The following is an 18788-nucleotide window of genomic DNA, read 5'->3' as shown; positions in this document are numbered from 1 at the left end:
TTAGAAACTATTTTTATATTACATTAGGGAAGACTTTTGGAGAAGGCAATGGCACCCCACTCTAGTACTCTTGCTTGGCAAATCCCATGGGCAGAGGAGCCTGGTGGGCTGCAGTCCATGGGGTTGCTAGGAGTCAGACACGACTGAGCAACTTCACTTTCACTTTTCACTTTCATGCATTGGAGAAGGAAATGGCAACCCACTCCAGTGTTCTTGCCCGGAGAATCCCAGGGACAGGGGAGCCTGGTGGGCTGCCGTCAATGGGGTCACACAGGGTCGGACACGACTGAAGTGACTTAGCAGCAGCAGCAGCAGCAGCAAGGAAGACTTTTGAATTTCTTTGAGAGATAAGTTTTCAATCTGCTATTCTGTAAGTAACAAGAGAAGTATTAAACCAAAAAGGTAGCAATGCTATATAATTTAGCTCTAATTCTTTTGCTATTATGGTCAGCAATTATACATTTCAAATAGAACAAAACTGGAAATCTGGTTATCTGGGTTCTGTCTGCCCAGAGTCGCTTTATGTATTAGTATTTTTCATACCCCTAATAAACTAGCTAACTAAAGGTTATCTAATAATTAAATTTCCTTACATTTCAGAAACTCCATGACATTCTGAAAGTCTGCAAAAATACAAACTTGAAATGATTATATTAGTACTGCTTTTCTGTAACTTTTCCACCAAAGTGACTCCAGTGGCAGATATCAAGGTCTCCATAACTACCTCATGGGTTGGTCTTGGGTGTAGCCTGAGGCAGCTACATGAAGCAGGATTTTTAAAAAATTTATAGATTGATCTTTAAATCCACTCCACATTGCATTTCATAATATATCCAAGTTGCCCTTAATATAAAAATAATGTGTTTTATAAAACTTAAGGCACAATTCACAGTCTAGCAAGGTCTATTATGTTTACTGAATGACACAATATACCCCACAGACCACCTTATAATCCATATCCTGTTTTGAGAAATAAATACCACCAGCAGAAAAAAAGTTCTCTACGCCAAGGTTGACACCTCAAACGTTAAGAAGCTGAGCAGGAAACATGAGTGATTCAGGGCAGTGGTGCAGTAGGCTGTGGTGGGGAACATGTCGCTCTCTGGATAACCTAAAGCAACAGTTGCTGCTCAAATTCAGTTAGTCTGTTGCCCAGTGTGGCCAAATATTCTGATTCATCAAGCAGGTGAAAGAATTTTATATAAAATTCCTCCTCTTTGTAAAACAGAATGCATACAAAATAAAACAGGTTAGGTGGCCAGATTTGGGTCAGGTTTTTCTGGTTTTGAGTGCTCAGTTCTAAAGCCTGCTTCAGGAAATGAGTTCAGTTGCGCAAGAGAGAGAGTGTCTCCATGGGGAATAAAGTAGAAAACATTTTCAGTTCGGTCAGGGTGAAGGCTATGGACTTCTGAAGGCAACAGGGAAATTTTCTTCCTTTCAGTTAGATCATTAGAAGCTGAAAAGGCATCAAATTTTCACAGTCATCATGGGTAGCTTAGCCTGGAGGCAGAAGGCTGGATCATACAGACTCTAGAGACTGACTTCCAGGTTGATGGGAAAGTTATGTTTGCATTTTACCTTGAAATAATGACGACGTATTTGAAAATCAGGTCAAAAAGCTATGGCATGTAAATGAAATCCATTTAGACCATAGGAGCATTACATATACCAAGCTATGGTACCTATGGCAAATGATGATATGGGGACTTCAACTTTTTCAATAATGTGATAAAGAAAGCAGAGGAGCAATCATAGACATTCAGAAGCTGCTCTGGTACCCACACTTAGTCTATAATATTGATTAACTGAATATTAACAATCTCAAAATCTCATAATTCTCAGACAAGATTACTCTAAGAAGCTTGAGTGCTGAAGAATTGATGCTTTTGAATTGCGGTGCTGGAGAAAACTCCTGAGAGTCCTTTGGACAGCAAAGACATCAAACCGGTCAGTCTTAAAGGAAACCAACCCTGAATACTCATTGGAAGGACTGATGCTGAAGCTGAAGGTCCAATACTTTGGCCACCTGAGGCAAAGAACTGCCTCATTAGAAAAGACCCTGAGGCTGGGAAAGATCAAAGGCAAAAGGAGAAGAAGGAGGCAGAGGATGAGATGGTTGGATAGCATCACCGATTCAGTGGTTTTGAACTTGGGAAAACTTTAGGAGATAGTGAGGGAGGCAGAAAGCAGAAACAAAAATCAAGGTCACTTTGGCCACCTGATGGGAAGCGCTGACTCAATGGAAAAGACCCTGATGCTGGGCAAAATTAAGTGTCACCCATAAAATGTCAAACACCTCCATTTCTTGGTTAAGATGAGTGATGGCTACTTTACCAGTCATATCTCTGTGCTCATTCTATTTCCCCCTCCCCACAGATAAGATTTAGATACCCATAGAATTGGTCTCTGCTTTCTGACAGCCAGCTTATAGAAAAATCCAGCTTCCTTAGACCCTCTCCCAAACCTTTTCCTAAAGATGCTCTTTCTAATATCCAGTACATGAACTGAGAACATCCAGATGTTCAAGCTGGATTTAGAAAAGGCAGAGGAACCAGAGACCAAATTGCCAATATCCGTAGGATCATAGAAAAAGCTCAGGAATTCCAGAACATCTACTTCTGCTTCATTGACTGTGCCAAATCCTTTGACTGTGTGGGTCACAACAAACTGTGGAAAATTCTCCAAGAGATGGGACTATCAGACCACCTTATGTTCCTCCTGAGAAACCTGTACACTGGTCAAGAAGCAACAGTTAGAACCTGACATGGAACAACAGACTGGTTCAAAATTGGGAAAGGAGTATGTCAAGCTCTAAATTGTCACCCTGCTTACTTAACGTATATGCAGAATACATGCAGAATATGTGAAATGCCAGGCTGAATGAAGCACAATCTGGAATCAAGATTGCCAGGAGAAATATCAATAACCTCAGATATGCAGATGACACCACCCTTATGGTGTCAGAATGCTTCAGAAAGCAAAGAAGAACTAAAGAGCCTCTTGATGAGGGTGAACAAGGATGGTGAGAAAGCTGGCTGGAAAATCAACTGTCAAAAAACTAAGATCACGGCATCCAGTCCCATCACTTTATCGCAAATAGATGGGGAAACAATGGAAACAGTGACAGACTTTATTTTCTTGGGCTCCAAAATCACTGCAGATGGTGACTGCAGCCATGATACCAAAAGACACTTGTTCCTTAGGGAAAAAAAGCTATGGCAAACCTAGATAGCATATTAAAAAGCAGAGACATTACTTTGCAGACAAAGGTCTGTCTTGTCAAAGCTATGGTTTTTGTCATGTGTGGATGTGAGAGTTGGATCATAAGGAAGGCTGAGTGCTGAAGAATTGATGCTTTTGAACTGTGGTGTTGGAGAAGACTCTTGAGAGTCCCTTGGACTGCAAGGAGATCCAACCAGTCCATCCTAAAGGAGATCAATCTGAATATTCATTGGAAGGACTGATGTTGAAGCTGAAACTCCTATACTTTGGCCTCCTAATGTGAAGAGCTGACTCACTGGAAAAGACCCTGATGCTGGAAAAGACTGAAAGCAAGAAGAGAAGGGGACAACAGAGGGTGAGATGGTTGGATGGCATCACTGACTTGATGGACATGAGTTTGAGCAAGTTCCAGGAGTTGATAATGGACAGTGAAGCCTGTGGTGCTGCAGTGCATGGGGTTGCAAAGTGTCAGATGCGACTGAGTGACTGAACAACAACAATACCCTCTTAATAAGACACCAGTAGTTCTCTGTGGTGACTGCTCTCCATTGTCACAATGGGTAATGGACTCTCTCTTCATTATTAGTAGTGTTCCTGCTGGTCTTTGCCCGAAGGGCACTGACAGGTGAACAATCAGCATGGTTTACCACACAACCAATCCATTCAGGTCAAAAGGTGCTGAAGGTGGCTGAAATGATTCTGCTGAGCAGAACACACTTTCCCTGCCAGGTCAGGCCCTACTTCATTCTATTTCTGCTCCTTTCATGTTCTTGAACAAGCATTTTTATTTTTTTCTGTCTCTGATGATGGAGAGGGTTTGCAGGCCTCCCTAAGAGTCATTATTCAGATAACAAATAACCAGTGTCTACACATTTACTCTTATGTGACCTTACTCAAAAAGCCAGTTCCTCTTAAAATGATCAAATTGAAAGTAAAATTATTGTTGTGAGGAAAACAAACAGACTTCAAGGAAGGCAACGTACATTTTTTGTTTTCTACATTCTCTTTCAGTTGCACAAAAGACAAGCAATTAAATTCCAAAATGCTATTAAGCATGGCATTTAACAGGAAAATATATTCTGCTTTGTGTGACTTCAGAAGACAACAAATGGAATCATGTCCAGTACAGGATGTAGTCTGGCAAATTTGTAGGCACAAGGGAATGATTATATTCAGTTTAGGTAAATGAGGGTTAAGACAGTGAAATGTAAAACCAGGACATCCAACATTATTAGAAGCCTGCAGCGTTTCCTTGACATTAATTCTGATGATAACACAGAGACAGGTATGCTGACGTTTTCCGACAACTTAAAATATCAGAATTGTTAAACATTGATTATGGATTTGAAAACAAAAATATAAAGATAAAAATAAGACAATGACCCATAATCCTGCTGATCTGTTAAATGCAACATGCTGCTGCTGCTAAGTCACTTCAGTCGTGTCCGACTCTGTGCAACCCCATAGACGGCAGCCCACCAGGCTCCCCTGTCCCTGGGATTCTCCAGGCAAGAACACTGGAGTGGGTTGCCATTTCCTTCTCCAATGCATGAAAGTGAAAAGTGAAAGTGAAGTCGCTCAGTTGTGTCCGACTCTTCGTGACCCCATGGACTGCAGCCTACCAGGCTCCTCCGTCCATGGGGTTTTCCAGGCAAAAGTACTGGAGTGGGGTGCCATCGCCTTCTCCAAAATGTAACATATATACACCTAAAAATACATAATAGAAAGTTACAAGGAAAATGTCTATTTTTCCTCTTGCTTTCATATTGTTTTCCTCAATATAACCCTTGTTGATCATTTCTATGCATCCTTTGAAAATGTGATATTTCAATGAGATACCAGTACACTTATTAGAAGAACTTTCTAATAAACTTATTAGAAGACCTTTAAAATGTTGTATAATTCTAAATGCTGGTGGTTACAGAGAAACTGTAACTCTTGTACACTGCTGGTCAGAATATAAAATGGTATGGCCATTCTGGAAAGGTGTTTGGTGTCTCTTTAAAAAGTTAAACATTAACTATATGACCCAGAAATCACATCCTTGGGCATTTAATCCAGAGAAATGAAAACTTCTATTAACACACACCAAAAAATTAAATAAAATAAAAAGCTGTGTGTAAATCTTCATGGAAGCTTTATTTATAAAAGCAAAAACTGAAAACAACCCAAATGTCCTTTCAGATCAGAACAAATTCTAGCACATCCATATAATGAACACACTACTTATATATGCAACAAACTGTTCTTAAGAGCATTATGCTTAGGGAAAAAATCAGTCTCAAAAGTAATTCCATTTAAATAACATCTTCAAAATGATAAAATTCTAGGCTAACGGGAGTTGTTAGTTGTTAGTGGTTGTTAGAGTGGGTGGGATGTAAAAGGATAGCAGAAAGGAGTTCCTTGGAGCTGATGGAACAATTTTTGATTGTGGTGGTAGCTACAGAACTCTATATACGGGGAAAAAAATGCGCAGACTCACACACACAGAGGAATGTATGTAAAACAGTGAAAACTCAGTAAGATCTGTAGTATTGCACCAAAATCAGTTTTGCGGTTTTGATATTGCACTGTGCTTATACAAGTTATTATCTTTGAGGGATGCAAGATGAAATATAGGCAGCTATTTCTACACTATTTTTGCAGCTACTTGTGAGTCTATGATGATTTCAACATAAAAATGTGTGTGTGTGTGTTTTAAGTTACAGATATATCAGCTGTAAAATTAGGATACTTTTGGCTACAAGTAGTTCAGTTCAGTTCAGTCACTCAGTCATGCCTGACTCGCGACCCCATGTACCACAGCATGCCAGGCCTCCCTGTCCATCACCAACTCCCAGAGTCCACCCAAACCCATGTCCATTGAGTCAGTGATGCCATCCAACCATCTCACCCTCTGTTGTCCCCTTCTCCTCCTGCCTTCAATCTTTTCCAACATCAGGTCTTTTCTAATGAGTCAGCTCTTCCCATCAGGTGGCCAAAGTATTGGAGTTTCAGCTTCATCATCAGTCCTTCCAATGAACACCCAGGACTGATCTCCTTTAGGATGGACTGGTTGGATCTCCTTGCAGTCCAGGGGACTTTCAAGAGTCTTCTCCAACATCACAGTTTAAAAGCATCAATTCTTTGGTGCTTAGCTTTCTTTATAGTCCAACTCTCACATCCATACATGACTACTTGAAAAACCATAGCCTTCACTAGGCAGACCATTTTTGGTAAAGTAATGTCTCTGCTTTTTAGTATGCTGTCTAGGTTGGTCATAACTTTCTTTCCAAGGAGTAAGTGTCTTTTAATTTCACAGCTGAAGTCACCATCTGCTGTGACTTTGGAGCCCCCCAAAATAAAGTCAGCCACTGTTTCCCCATCTATTTGCCATGAAGTGATGGGACCAGATGCCATGATCTTAGTTTTCTGAATGTTGAGCTTTAAGCCAACTTTCTCACTCTCCTCTTTCACCCTCAAGAGGCTCTTTAGTTCTTCTTCACTTTCTGCTATAAGGGTGGTGCTACAAGTAGTAGAAAATTCTAATTCAATTGGCTTAAAAAATAGAAATATATCTTACTATCTAATCCAACAAGAAGTATGGAGATAGGTTAGCTCTGTCAGTTCAGTCAGTCAGTTCAGTAGCCCAGTCATGTCCGATTCTTTGTGACCCCATGAATCGCATCACGCCAGGCCTCCCTGTCCATCACCAACTCCCGGAGTTCACTCAGACTCACATCCATCGAGTCGGTGATGCCATCCAGCCATCTTATCCTCTGTCATCCCCTTCTCCTGTTCCCAATCCCTCCCAGCATCAGAGTCTTTTCCAATGAGTCAACTGTTTGCGTGAGGTGGCCAAAGTACTGGAGTTTCAGCTTTAGCATCACTCCTTTCAAAGAAATCCCAGGGCTGATCTCCTTCAGAATGGACTGGTTGGATCTCCTTGCAGTCCAAGGGACTCTCAAGAGTCTTCTCCAACACCACACTTCCAAAGCATCAATTCTTCGGTGCTCAGCTTTCTTCACAGTCCAACTCTCACATCCATACATGACCACTGGAAAAACCATAGCCTTGACTAGATGGACCTTTGTTGGCAAAGTAATGTCTTTGCTTTTAGGTTAGCTCAGGGACTAAGTAATTAAGTATTCATCAAAATCATCAAGAATGCAGAATCTTTCCATAGTTCTGCTCTGTCATCATTAGCAAATAAGTGTGTTCCTTAGGCTAGCTTGTACCATGGCCCCAAGATGGCTATCAAAGTTAAAAGTTATCACGTCCAGTGGTAGAGGGACCATTTCCTATTAGTATCTCTTTTATTAATAATCATGGAAGCAAACATTTTCCAGAAGCCCTTCTGATAGCTCTTGTTCATGTCTCATTGGCAGGGTCACATGCCAACTCCTAAAGCAAATGCTGGGGCTAGGGGAGATGGAGGGGGTGTTGGGGTGGGGGAGAGGAATGCAGGAATGGAACCACCATGATTGATGTAGACCAAGCATGATCAACTCCAGAGGTTTCAAAAGAAAATGGATGGCTATAAGTAAGAGTTAAATCAATGTACACACAGACAACAAGATATCATACAGCCACAAAAATGAACTAGATATTTATGGGCTGACAAAAAATCCTCAAAAATATAAATGGAAAAACAAGTTATAGAAGCATATATATCACATAATGCTTATTGGGAAGATTTTTCAAAAGGATAACAAGCAATATTCATGTTACAAACTGAATGTTTGAGTCCCCTCAAAACTCACACTGAAATTCTAAGCCCCAAGGTGTTGGTATTAGAGGGTAAGGAGTCTGGGAGGTAATTAGGTCATGAGGGTGGTACCCAACCATACATATGCCAGAAACAGGCCCACCCTACACACTGGATCTGCTGGTGCTTTCCTCTTAGACTTCCCAGCTTCCAGAAATGTGGGAAATATATGTTTATTTATTTTTAAATAAATAAATGTTTAAGCTTCTAGTCTACAGTATTTTTATTAAAGCAGCTCAAACTGACCAAAACAGGTATATTCTAATTCCTTGTTTCTCATCATTTCCTTTAGAATCTCTATTTTATTAAAAAAAACACACACACACACATTTATTTGATGAATAGGGCAAGTTCCTATACCTTCACTAGTACCAAACATACACATTTTTGCCAATTTAATAGATTTTAAAAGGGATGCCACTATTGTTTAGACATTTTTTAACAAGTGAGATTAAACATCTCTTCATATTCTTTTGACATTTGACTTTTATTTAACATTTTCAATCAAGTTGTGTTTCTTTTACTTACTCAATTACACAAATCTTTATACACCCAAGGAAATTACCTTTTAATCTGTCACTACAGTTGCAAGTATTTTCCATCTTTGTTATTTTGTTTTACTTTGTTGATAAAATACTTGACTATGCAGAACTTACTAATTTTCATATAATAAAATTTGTCAAATTCTCCCTTTTTATGTTTTATAACCTGCTTTGAGAGGCTTTTTTTCTGTAACATTATAAATAAATCCACCCAGTTGTCTTGTAGAACTTTCTCAGTGGTATAAATGTTCTATATCTGCACTATTCAATATGGTAGCCACCTAGCCCCAAGGGGCTGAGTACTTGAAATGCAGTTCGTAAAACACAGGAGTTGAATTTTCAATTTTATTTAATTTTAATGTAAATAGTTACAAGTGATGATGGCTACTACGTTGGATAGTGCAATTATAAAATCTTTGTTTTTACTTTCTAAAATATCCAAATGTTTGTGTCATTAGGAATCTATTTGGATAAAAGAGTGGATAATCAGGATTTAAATCAGTGACTTCTGTGTTATATTAAGAATACATATTTAAGATTTGAATGAAAGTTGTGGAAAGCATCCCCCACAAAATAAATATGTAGATATAGAGACAGAGTTCTACATTTTGTATTCCAGTGGCATGAAATAAACAGTACACAAGTACATCATAAATTGAGATAATTTCTGATGATGATAAATATCAAGAAAGAAATGAGCCAGAGTTATGAGATAGAGACCGACTGTATGAGATGGAGGGTGGGAGACACTACTTCACCAACAACAGACAGGACAGGCCCTTCGAGGGAGGGGACATTTGAGCTGGAAACTCAATGATGAGTAGGAGCCAGCAATCCGAAGAGCTGGATAAAGAGCATACTAATGTGAAGAACAACACAGGCAAAAGCTTGGATACAGGAGTAAGTTTCAATCCTTGGAGGTCAGATAAGAGAACTGGTATAGTTAGAGCCTAGTGACAGGGAAGAGTGAGATGACAAGAGATGAGCAGGCTCAGGGATCACATTATATCTCTGCTCAATTGTAAAATTAAAACTTGAACAAGCTCAGTAAGTAGACCAAATTCACACATGGGTGAAGTGGCCGAGTCTAGATTCTAGTTACTCCAGAGTCCCTACTTTCAACCCCGGCAGTGGTCATCCTGTGGTGTCCTTCACATTCCAGTCTGTTTCTCTATGACTTAAATAACGCCACCTGATACAACCCTTATTTTTTCCTCTAGTCTCATTTCTTGCTACCAATATTCTATTATCCTCAGAGACATCATCCTAGCTGTTCTAATGGCTCCTTATGCCTGTAAAGCCCTTTCTTCCCATTTACGCCTCATAAACAGTTACTCATCTCAATTATATTCTAATCCTATGATCTTCCTGAACTTCTGCCTGTCCTGCTGCTCCTGCAGGTACGCTGACCACTCCCTGAATAGCCCACGAGAGGCTGTACACACTGCTATGAAGCTATTTATGACATTTGATGGCATGTTTTGTTAATATTTTGTCACTTCCAACTAAGTCTCCTTAATACCACAGATCATGTCTTACCCATCTTAGCACATGGTCTGATACACACATTTTTCTGAATGAATAACTAAATTAATGAGTCAGTTTCCCCAGAAGGACACACTTTACATTCTGTCCCTTGTTATGAACCAAAACAAGCACACTATGTTGCTCAGCTGATAATGCCAATAAAGGCTCTATTTGTTTGGAAGTGTGGAGCTGAGGTTTGACTGGTGCTTCAGCCCTACTGCTGACTTCCTAGTATATTAAGATAATGCTTTCAAGCTCTCCATATAGTCAAATTAAGTCCTATCTAATAAGGAGCCTATCATTTTTATCTTTCTCTTGAGTTCTTAGTTAATAATTATTCAATTCTTTACTCAGCATATTCTGGAAAGCCTAGTCTATTAATTGTCAAAACCTACACAGACTTGATGCTTTGTATTCATGCTATGTTAAGCATTCAGGAAGCTCAGAAAATTGTATAATGAACAACATGATTCTCAAGCTATCATTTGAGTATCTAACACCAAAAATCACTCTCTCATTAAAGAGGGACTTAAATAGCTTTGCCTTGAATGAGTCAGTAGCTTGGTATGATCCAACTTTCATTTTCTATGTCATGACTCAGTTTAATTTAACACTGATTGAGCAAGCTGAGTAAATATAAATTGATTTTTTTCAAGAATGATGCTTTGATCATTTAGATCTCTATGTGGCTTATATCTATAGTTATTATGGAGAGAAACCAAGAAACAGAATCGAAGCAATGTCATACTCATTAGAGAATTACTGGTTATCTAATGTGTGTGAACAAAGTGACCTTGTCAAATAGCAAACGAAAAATCAAGTACTGTGAAATTTTAAAGTGATATAATCAAGTATCAGAGCCAAAGCCTACCTTAGACCAGATGATTTAGAAAAAACATTTATTGTTACTACCTAGGACCTTCCTTTCAATGTCTAATCTACTTGTAAGAGTACAGTAAAATTTCTGATAATGCCATCTGGTTGGGAAGTGTAATACCATCATGATAATTTGGTCTAATTAAAGCACTCCAACATGGGAGGGCCATCAACAGCTGGCATGTGGAGGAAGGCCATAGGACATGCCAAAGAGTCTAACCATGCTTTTGGTGGAACAATTCATACAATTGAATATGTTGCCAAGAATATAAAAGTTTCAACTTTTATTTCCAGTATAGCCATGCAATACATCCTGAATCTTATCTTTGCAGACAACTCTACGAACTTGGGACGAAAACAACATAAAGCAAATCAGAAATGTTCTACCACCATAGGATGACTAAAAGAAGACTGAGTCTGGAGGAAAGTCACTTGGAGGAAAGGACCAGCAGTGTGAGTTGCTCATTTCTAGAGCTTTTAGCCTGAGAGCCATTCATTGTCAGAAGCATGTCATTCTCTAATCATACGTTTCTCTTGCTCAAAATATACAATATCCTATACGATACCTTATATCCTATATAATGAACTCAAAACTTTCAAAAAATATCATCCAAAGCCCTTCTTGAAAAGGTATGACTTTAGAACTTTGCATCATTTCATTCGCCAGGTTTTCTAAGTTTCTGGACTCCTATGCAGGCCAACTCCATCTCTTGGGCACTAGATCCTGTTTTCAATTGCCAGCTCAAAAACATGATTCCTGGGGTTGTCCCTTTCTTCTCTGCCTCATTCCCTTTATCCTCTAAACCCTGTATCCCTTCAGCTACTGCTCCAGCTCTTGGATCCTTTTTATAACATAAGTCCTTGAGAGAGTTGTCTGTAGTCTTACCACTTGCTATCTCCTGAACCTCCTCCAATTGTGCTTTCTGCTTTCAGTCCTCCACTGAAACTGCTCCTGTTAAATCATGAATGACTTTTCAGTTGCTAAATCAAGCAGTTGATTCACAGTCCCCAAACTACATAAACCACCAATAGCAGCTGCATATATGACCCCAGCCTTTTCCTTAAAACACCTTATTCTTGTCCTTTGGGATGCCATGGTGGCTCAGATGGTAAAGAATCCTCCTGCAGTGCAGGAGATCCAGGTTCATTCTCTGGGTTGGGAAGATCCCCTGGAGAAGGGAATGGCTACCCACGCCAGTATTCTTGCCTGGAGGATCCCATGGACAGAGGAGTCTGAGAGGGTACAATCCTTGGGGTCACAAAGAGTCAGACATGACTCAGCAACTAACACTTTTTCACTTTGGGATGCCGTGTTCTCCAAGATCTCCTTTCCCTCAATAGTTGTTCCTTCTCTCTCTCCTTTACTGGATTCTTCTTACCTTCTGGGTCTCTAAAGATTGGAGTCTTTGAGAATAATTTCTCAGAACCATTCTCTTTCTACATTCCCTTCCTAGGTGATCCCATCTAATCCTAACATTTTGAATATAAACAATATACTTAGTAATCATGAATTTATGTATCAAGCCCAATCTCTTCACTGAAACTTTATCTGTGATATCTAACTGCCTACTCAACCTCTCCAACTTGGATGTCCAATAGATGTCTCAGACTTTATGTATCATAAACTAAATTCTTGATTCCAACCCCATACCCACCTTGCTGCCCAGCTTTTTTTTCCTGTGACCTTCTGCATCTCAATCAATAACAACTCTGCCCCTTCCTGTTGGAGTCAGGTCCAACATTTTAGTATCATCTTTCATTCAACTCTTTCTCTCAAGCTTTTAAATCCAATGAATTAACAAAATCTATTGGTTCTACCTTAAAAATACATCCCAAACTATCACTTATCACTGCCACCCTAGTCTGAGCTTTACTATCCACAAATACCAGAGAAAAATAAGCTATAGTTCAATAAACACCTTCTACTATCACCAAAACAAAAGGGAAATATTACCTGTGCTGTAGCTGGTGTGCAGGAAATGGTGATGACACTGCCACAGCTATGGTTTTTCCTGTGGTCATGTATGGATGTGAGAGTTGGACTATGAAGAAAGCCGAGCACCGAAGAATTGATGCTTTTGAACTGTGGTGTTGGAGAAGACACTTGAGAGTCTTATAACATATACCAGGGGTTATATATAACAGGGATTAGGCCTGTGTTATATGGGCAAAAGGAAAGGACAGGCACATACATAGATATATATGGAGGCTGAGAGGGAAAATTGCATTTTTAGTATCACAGAAATAAAGATAAATTAGCTAGCAAAAGAAAAATTATTGGTGAAATTTAGCTAAACGTTTATTGGTAGGAACAGAAAAAAAGAATAATATGTGGGCCTTTGTGTCTATGAGTTCAATGTCCATGGATTCAACCAGGTACAGATTGAAAAAAAATTATTTTCATTCCAGGAAGTTCCAAAAAGTGAAACTTGAATTTGTCCAATGCTGGTGATATTTACATAGCATTTACATTGTATCAGAGATTATAAGTAAACTAGAGATTATTTAAACTGTATGGGAAGATGCATGTGGCTTTGTGCAAACACTACGTTTTATATAAGGGACTCATGCATCTGCAAACTTGGCATCACTGATGGTTCTGGAATCAATTCCCCGTGGATCCTGAGGGCTGACTGCAATCTCTGGATGGTTCTCTGGGGAGCCACTCTGGTATCTCTGGTTAGTGTATTAAACATCTGTTAGCAGTGGAGTCAATCAAAGGTCGCAGAAGCCCCACGACTACTAGAATCTGCTCCTGTCAGTCACACTACAGAGAATCTAAGCAGGTAGTTTCGTCTCATTATTACAAAACAGCCAAGCAAGGAACTTCACAGTTATTTCTCATACTTCTCTTTACTGATTCATTTGGTTAGCGATAATTTATTATTAAACTAAATTTACTCAGCATGCTCTTGCACATAGTAAATAATGCCTCTAAACTCACACATGAAGCAAATTTAAATAAAATTACACACTGCCTTTCAACTAAAAACAGCAACAACATCAAGGAAAAGTCAGTCTAGACAAGGAGGAAACTTCTGAGACTTAATGAAACCAAGAAAAAATGATTACATACCTGATGTCCAATTTTCTCACATGTTCTGTATTTTCAGGAACCAGGACAGTATGGCTCCCAATTGAAAATGGTATCGTTCCAGCCACGTTGATGTACACTCAAAACTTCCCATGGTGAAGAGCCCTCTGAAAGATGAAACCTCAGATTTTCTCAAAAACCACTGCAGAAGCTGAGGACTTTCCATGAACTCTGAAAGGTTATAGAGTAAAACTGAGAAAAGCTATTCTGATTTGCCACCTGTCTGAAAGCAGGTAGAAGGATATTGTGTTCCTCCTCCACCCACTGAGTCCCCATGTGGAGACTCTAACTCAGGAAACAATTTTTAAATATAATCTGTCAGTTCTTGATTGGTGTTCCTGAAGTAAGCAGATCATGCCTCCCTTTATAGTTTCTCTGTATTCATCAAGAGGCAATAAACCAAGCAGGCCTGAACTGAGTGTGGCACAGTCTAATCTAGGATATACAGATCACACCGAGAGGTACTCTAGCTGGGCATAGAAATTCCCCGGCAGAAAAAACCCTGGCAGTGGTTTGTACTATAATTATAGCTTCTCATGGATTGCATCTGTTCAAAATGTCAGACTGCCAAAAAGAGGGAGCAGGGGAAGCTCCCACCTCAGTACAGCCAAGATGCGTTAGACAAACGCCTGCTGAACACTAGGAAGTTGTCTGGATGCTGTCCACTTCAATCTTGTCTCTAAACAGTAGACTTGACAAGGGGATTTGACCAATACCCAAGCTGACACTGAGAAAGGCCAAGGGAATTCCACACATCCAGTCCTTTGACAAAGAGAGTATATAGATATTTCCTGCCTTGTTTCAATCAAAATGAGAGAAAAGCTTTGGCCCTGTGAGAGTATTTGCAGAATAAGGAGAAAGGAACATTATCCTACACATTCAGAGTAATAGCAGATGAGTGAAATCACTTCTTACAAGAAATAAGTATTTTTGGAAAACTTGTGTCCCTCAAGGACCCAAGAAACAACTGTCTATATATAAAGAAAATCACAAGAAGTAAACGGCAAGGTAAAAATATAACAGGACAAGTTGCAAAGATATTAAATTAAGATTAAAAATGAGCCTAATGCATTGGAAAAGAGTATAAAGAAATTAAAATTTCACTAGATAAAGTTTAAAGGAAAGAAAGTTCAAAGGAAAGAAAAGCAGAAATGTTATATCAGAATTTAAAATCATAGATGTAGAAAAATATCTTGGGGAAATGAGTCCAAAACCCATGAATAGCTTTTGGTGGAGCACTGAAATCAGAAACTTAACGGAAATCAAAGAGAGTAAAATCCAGATCACATATCTTATCTAAACTCTACCATTCCCCATATGCCCATATTTATAACTGTAGCCCCCAGCACAAGAAAAGTAAAAGGGAAGCAACCTCACTCTCAAAGAATGATTTGGAGGGAAAGAGAAAACAGACTCAGACTAGGTGTGATGCACACTACGGAGAATTAACCCACATTACGTTAGAGTATAAGAAGATCTGGGCAGAACCACTGAAACATAAGCAAGAGGAAGAGCGGAGGGATGGCACCTCTGCCAGTATTCTGAATCCCGGATGGCTCCCGTCGGCCCTTCTCTCCAGCCCCTTTGCACACATCTCCCTCCTACACTAGCACCCCGGAAGGTTGGTGCTCACCACATTTACCTGCTGGCTTCCTACTGGAAGACGCTTGCAAAAGGTTGGAAGAAAGGAGAGGAATGAGGCTGGGGAGTTTATTCTCTCTCATCTGACCTCATGTGACCATGGAGAAGCCTGACCCTTTCTTAGAAGGACACAGTTTCCATCAGGCAGCCTTCTCCACAGCTGCCTTCCCTAGGCTCCAGGAGGTAAACCATCTCTTCATCCCTTTAGGCTTGAGGGTGGTAATGGCTGGTTCCCGTGTGTTGCTGGCCTAGGGATGCTGCTGATTTGGGCATCCTGGAAGCCTGCCAGTACCTTTGTAAAGTTTCTTTATTAAACTTTCCTCAGTAATCCGGGTTTTCATGTACCATTTACTTCCTGCCAGGACCTTAACTGAAACATATATTGTAATAAATAAAGTAAAACAAAGTAAGAGAAATAGCATGCAAAAGGGAGAGAAACAGCTCAGAATTGAAGAAAACATAATCTGTATGACAGGATTCCTTATATATTTTTGCAAAGAATTGTTGAATTTAATTCAACTAATAAGAGCTCAAAAAAAAAAAAAAAAAGACCATGGAGTAAAGAATAAAATTTAAAAGGAGATTACAGAAAGAATGCAACCAATTGATAACCAATACAATATACTGTCAGAGAAGGCAATGGCACCCAACTCCAGTACACTTGCCTGGAGAATCCCAGGGACGGGGGAACCTGGCGGGCTGCTGTCTATGGGGTCACACAGAGTTGGACACGACTGAGTGACTTCACTTTCACTTTTCACTTTTCACGCATTGGAGAAGGAAATGGCAACCCACTCCAGTGTTCTTGCCTGGAGAATCCCAGAGACAGGGGAGCCTGGTGGGCTGCCATCTATGGGGTCGCACAGAATCGGACACGACTGAAGTGACTTAGCAGCAGCAGCAGCAGCACATTATACTGCTCATTACTGACATAAAAATTAAATAGCAAAAAATAGAATAGGGTTGACAAGCAAAATAATGGCATTGAGAAAGAAGAGAAAAGCAAGAATACAGTCTAAAGCAAAGGTATGTGGAAGGCAAACACAATACAATATAAGGATCATCAAAATCTTTGAAGAACGCCAAAAGTGACACCCAAAATATTTGTAAGTATTTAGGCAGAACCGAAACTGCAAACAAAAATGTCATCTTTTGCCTTAAATGGGTCAATATCAAGATTTCTGGGAAATAAACTTTAATAATAAAAAATGATTCTTTAGATACGCAGACACAGAGGGGTAAGAAACCACCCCAGCCTCAGCTTTCCCCACAGCAGTAACAATGCTGAAGGTTAGGGGACATGTCTGCATGGCTCAGGGAAAACAAGCAGAAATGGGCAGTGCCCAGCTCAGACACATGAAAATTCAATTATAAAAGGAAGAGGAAGACACAATCAAATGTGAAAACATCCAAGGATGGCAATAATTCCCAAAGAACTTTTTGAAAAATTGCCCCATACAGCAAGAAAAGGGTAGTAATGATGTTTAGGGCAAGCAAGAAATTGTGACCTGGTGGAAAACGCTGAATTCATCTAGACAACAAAGAATGAAGGAATATGGTTGTAAAAAACTTTGAATGTTACAAATGCTAAATAAAATTGAACAACAGAAAATGCAGAGGTGACAGGAAACGAAAAGGAATAATAAAAGAGTGCTGACTGATTCGTCGTTAGCGCTCATTGTTAGCATTGACTCATAGCTAGGAGTCAATGAATAAAACAGAAACATGTCTATTATGGGTTTTTCCTTAATATTAGAGGAATGTTTTAGAAATAAATATGTCTTGAAGTAAAGACACATTATTCTGAGGTTTAATAATTCCTTTTGTTTTCCTTTAGTTTTCTTTTATTCTAAGTTAAAATACAATAAAATCTAATATTTGGTTTTGAATAAGAATACAATATTATACTTATGAAATTATTTACATTTACTTATCTATCTGTCCATCTTTATATTTGTATATACACTGAGTCTGGACTGATGATCAAAAGATGTTAATATTTGTTCAGGATGGTGGGATTTAGGGTGACTTTTATGATTTTTTAATATTCTTTAAATTGGAAAACTTTTGTAGCAAACATGTGTCCTATTTAATTTAAAAAGTAAGATATTATAGCATACCTCATTTTATTTTGCTTTGCAGACTTTTTTTTTTTAAACAAATTGCAAGTTTGTGGCAACTCTGCATAGAGCAAGTCTACTGATATTTCTTTTCTGACAGCATTTCCTCACTTCGCATCTCTGTCACATTTTGGTAATTCTCAGAATATTCCATGCTTTTCATTACTATCATATTAGTCATGGTGACCTGCGAGCAGTGACATTTGGTATTACTACCACAATTACTTGATGGCTGAACGACAGCTAGCATTTTTTAGCAATAAAATATTTTACATTATGATTGGTAATCTTTTTAGACATAATGATGTTGCACACTTAGCAGAGCACAGTACCGTGTAAACACAACTTGTACATGCACTGGGAAACCAAAAAGTTTGTGTAACTTGCTTTACTGTGATATTCACTTTAATGCAGTGGTCTGGAACTGAACCAAAATATCTCTGAGGTGTGCCTGCCCTTCTAAAGTCAAATAGGCAAAGTTAGAGAAAGTTTCTGGACCCAAAAGATAGAAACAGTTGAAGTGTATAGAAAATGTCTATAAGCCTCAACATCTAGGAAGAAAAGACATCTCTTCTTCAACATCTGAGGAAGAAAAATTCCCCCGAGTCCTGGGAAAGGGATAAAGCATTTATTATTCAAGAGTTTGATATCAAACCATTCATGTATGAAGGCAACAGAAAAAATTCAAATGCACAGGGCTCAGAAAATACATCATGTATAAAATATACTAAATATTCCAAATGCTTTGAAACCCGAAGAATGGCTTAGATAATCAATAAATGAATTTGCACTGAGAGTTCACAAATTGGAAAGATACTGTATAAAAATACCTACAGTTTTCTACTGTTGAAAGTAAATTCTAGTGGGCCAAGACTCAACTGTGGAAATACTCATATCCAGGGATATCGGTCACTTTACAACCCAAGGTTACTCACGTATGTCTGGTTTGTCCACCAAACCTAAGATGCTGAGAAACACTGTGCTTAGGGGTGGTGTGGTGGTGATGGCAAGTAAAGAAA

At 39.1% G+C, this 18788-nt stretch overlaps 1 long non-coding RNA gene across 1 annotated transcript; it reads right to left on the bottom strand.

Moving 5' to 3' along the window:
* Nucleotides 1–300: 300 nt before the first annotated feature.
* Nucleotides 301–16117, bottom strand: LOC133255529 (uncharacterized). Its single transcript, XR_009738963.1, has 3 exons — nt 13991–16117; nt 12869–12997; nt 301–368 (listed from the first exon to the last, which is right to left on the bottom strand). It is a non-coding gene; the product is annotated as an uncharacterized LOC133255529 (long non-coding RNA).
* Between the last annotated feature and the right edge of the window lie 2671 nt (nt 16118–18788).

This window comes from Bos javanicus, chromosome 10 (genome assembly GCF_032452875.1).
Source record: "Bos javanicus breed banteng chromosome 10, ARS-OSU_banteng_1.0, whole genome shotgun sequence".
Classification (NCBI taxonomy): Eukaryota; Metazoa; Chordata; class Mammalia; order Artiodactyla; family Bovidae; genus Bos; species Bos javanicus.
The sequence above is the reverse complement of the archived record's forward strand: the minus strand, read 5'-3'. Positions and strand labels throughout refer to the sequence as shown.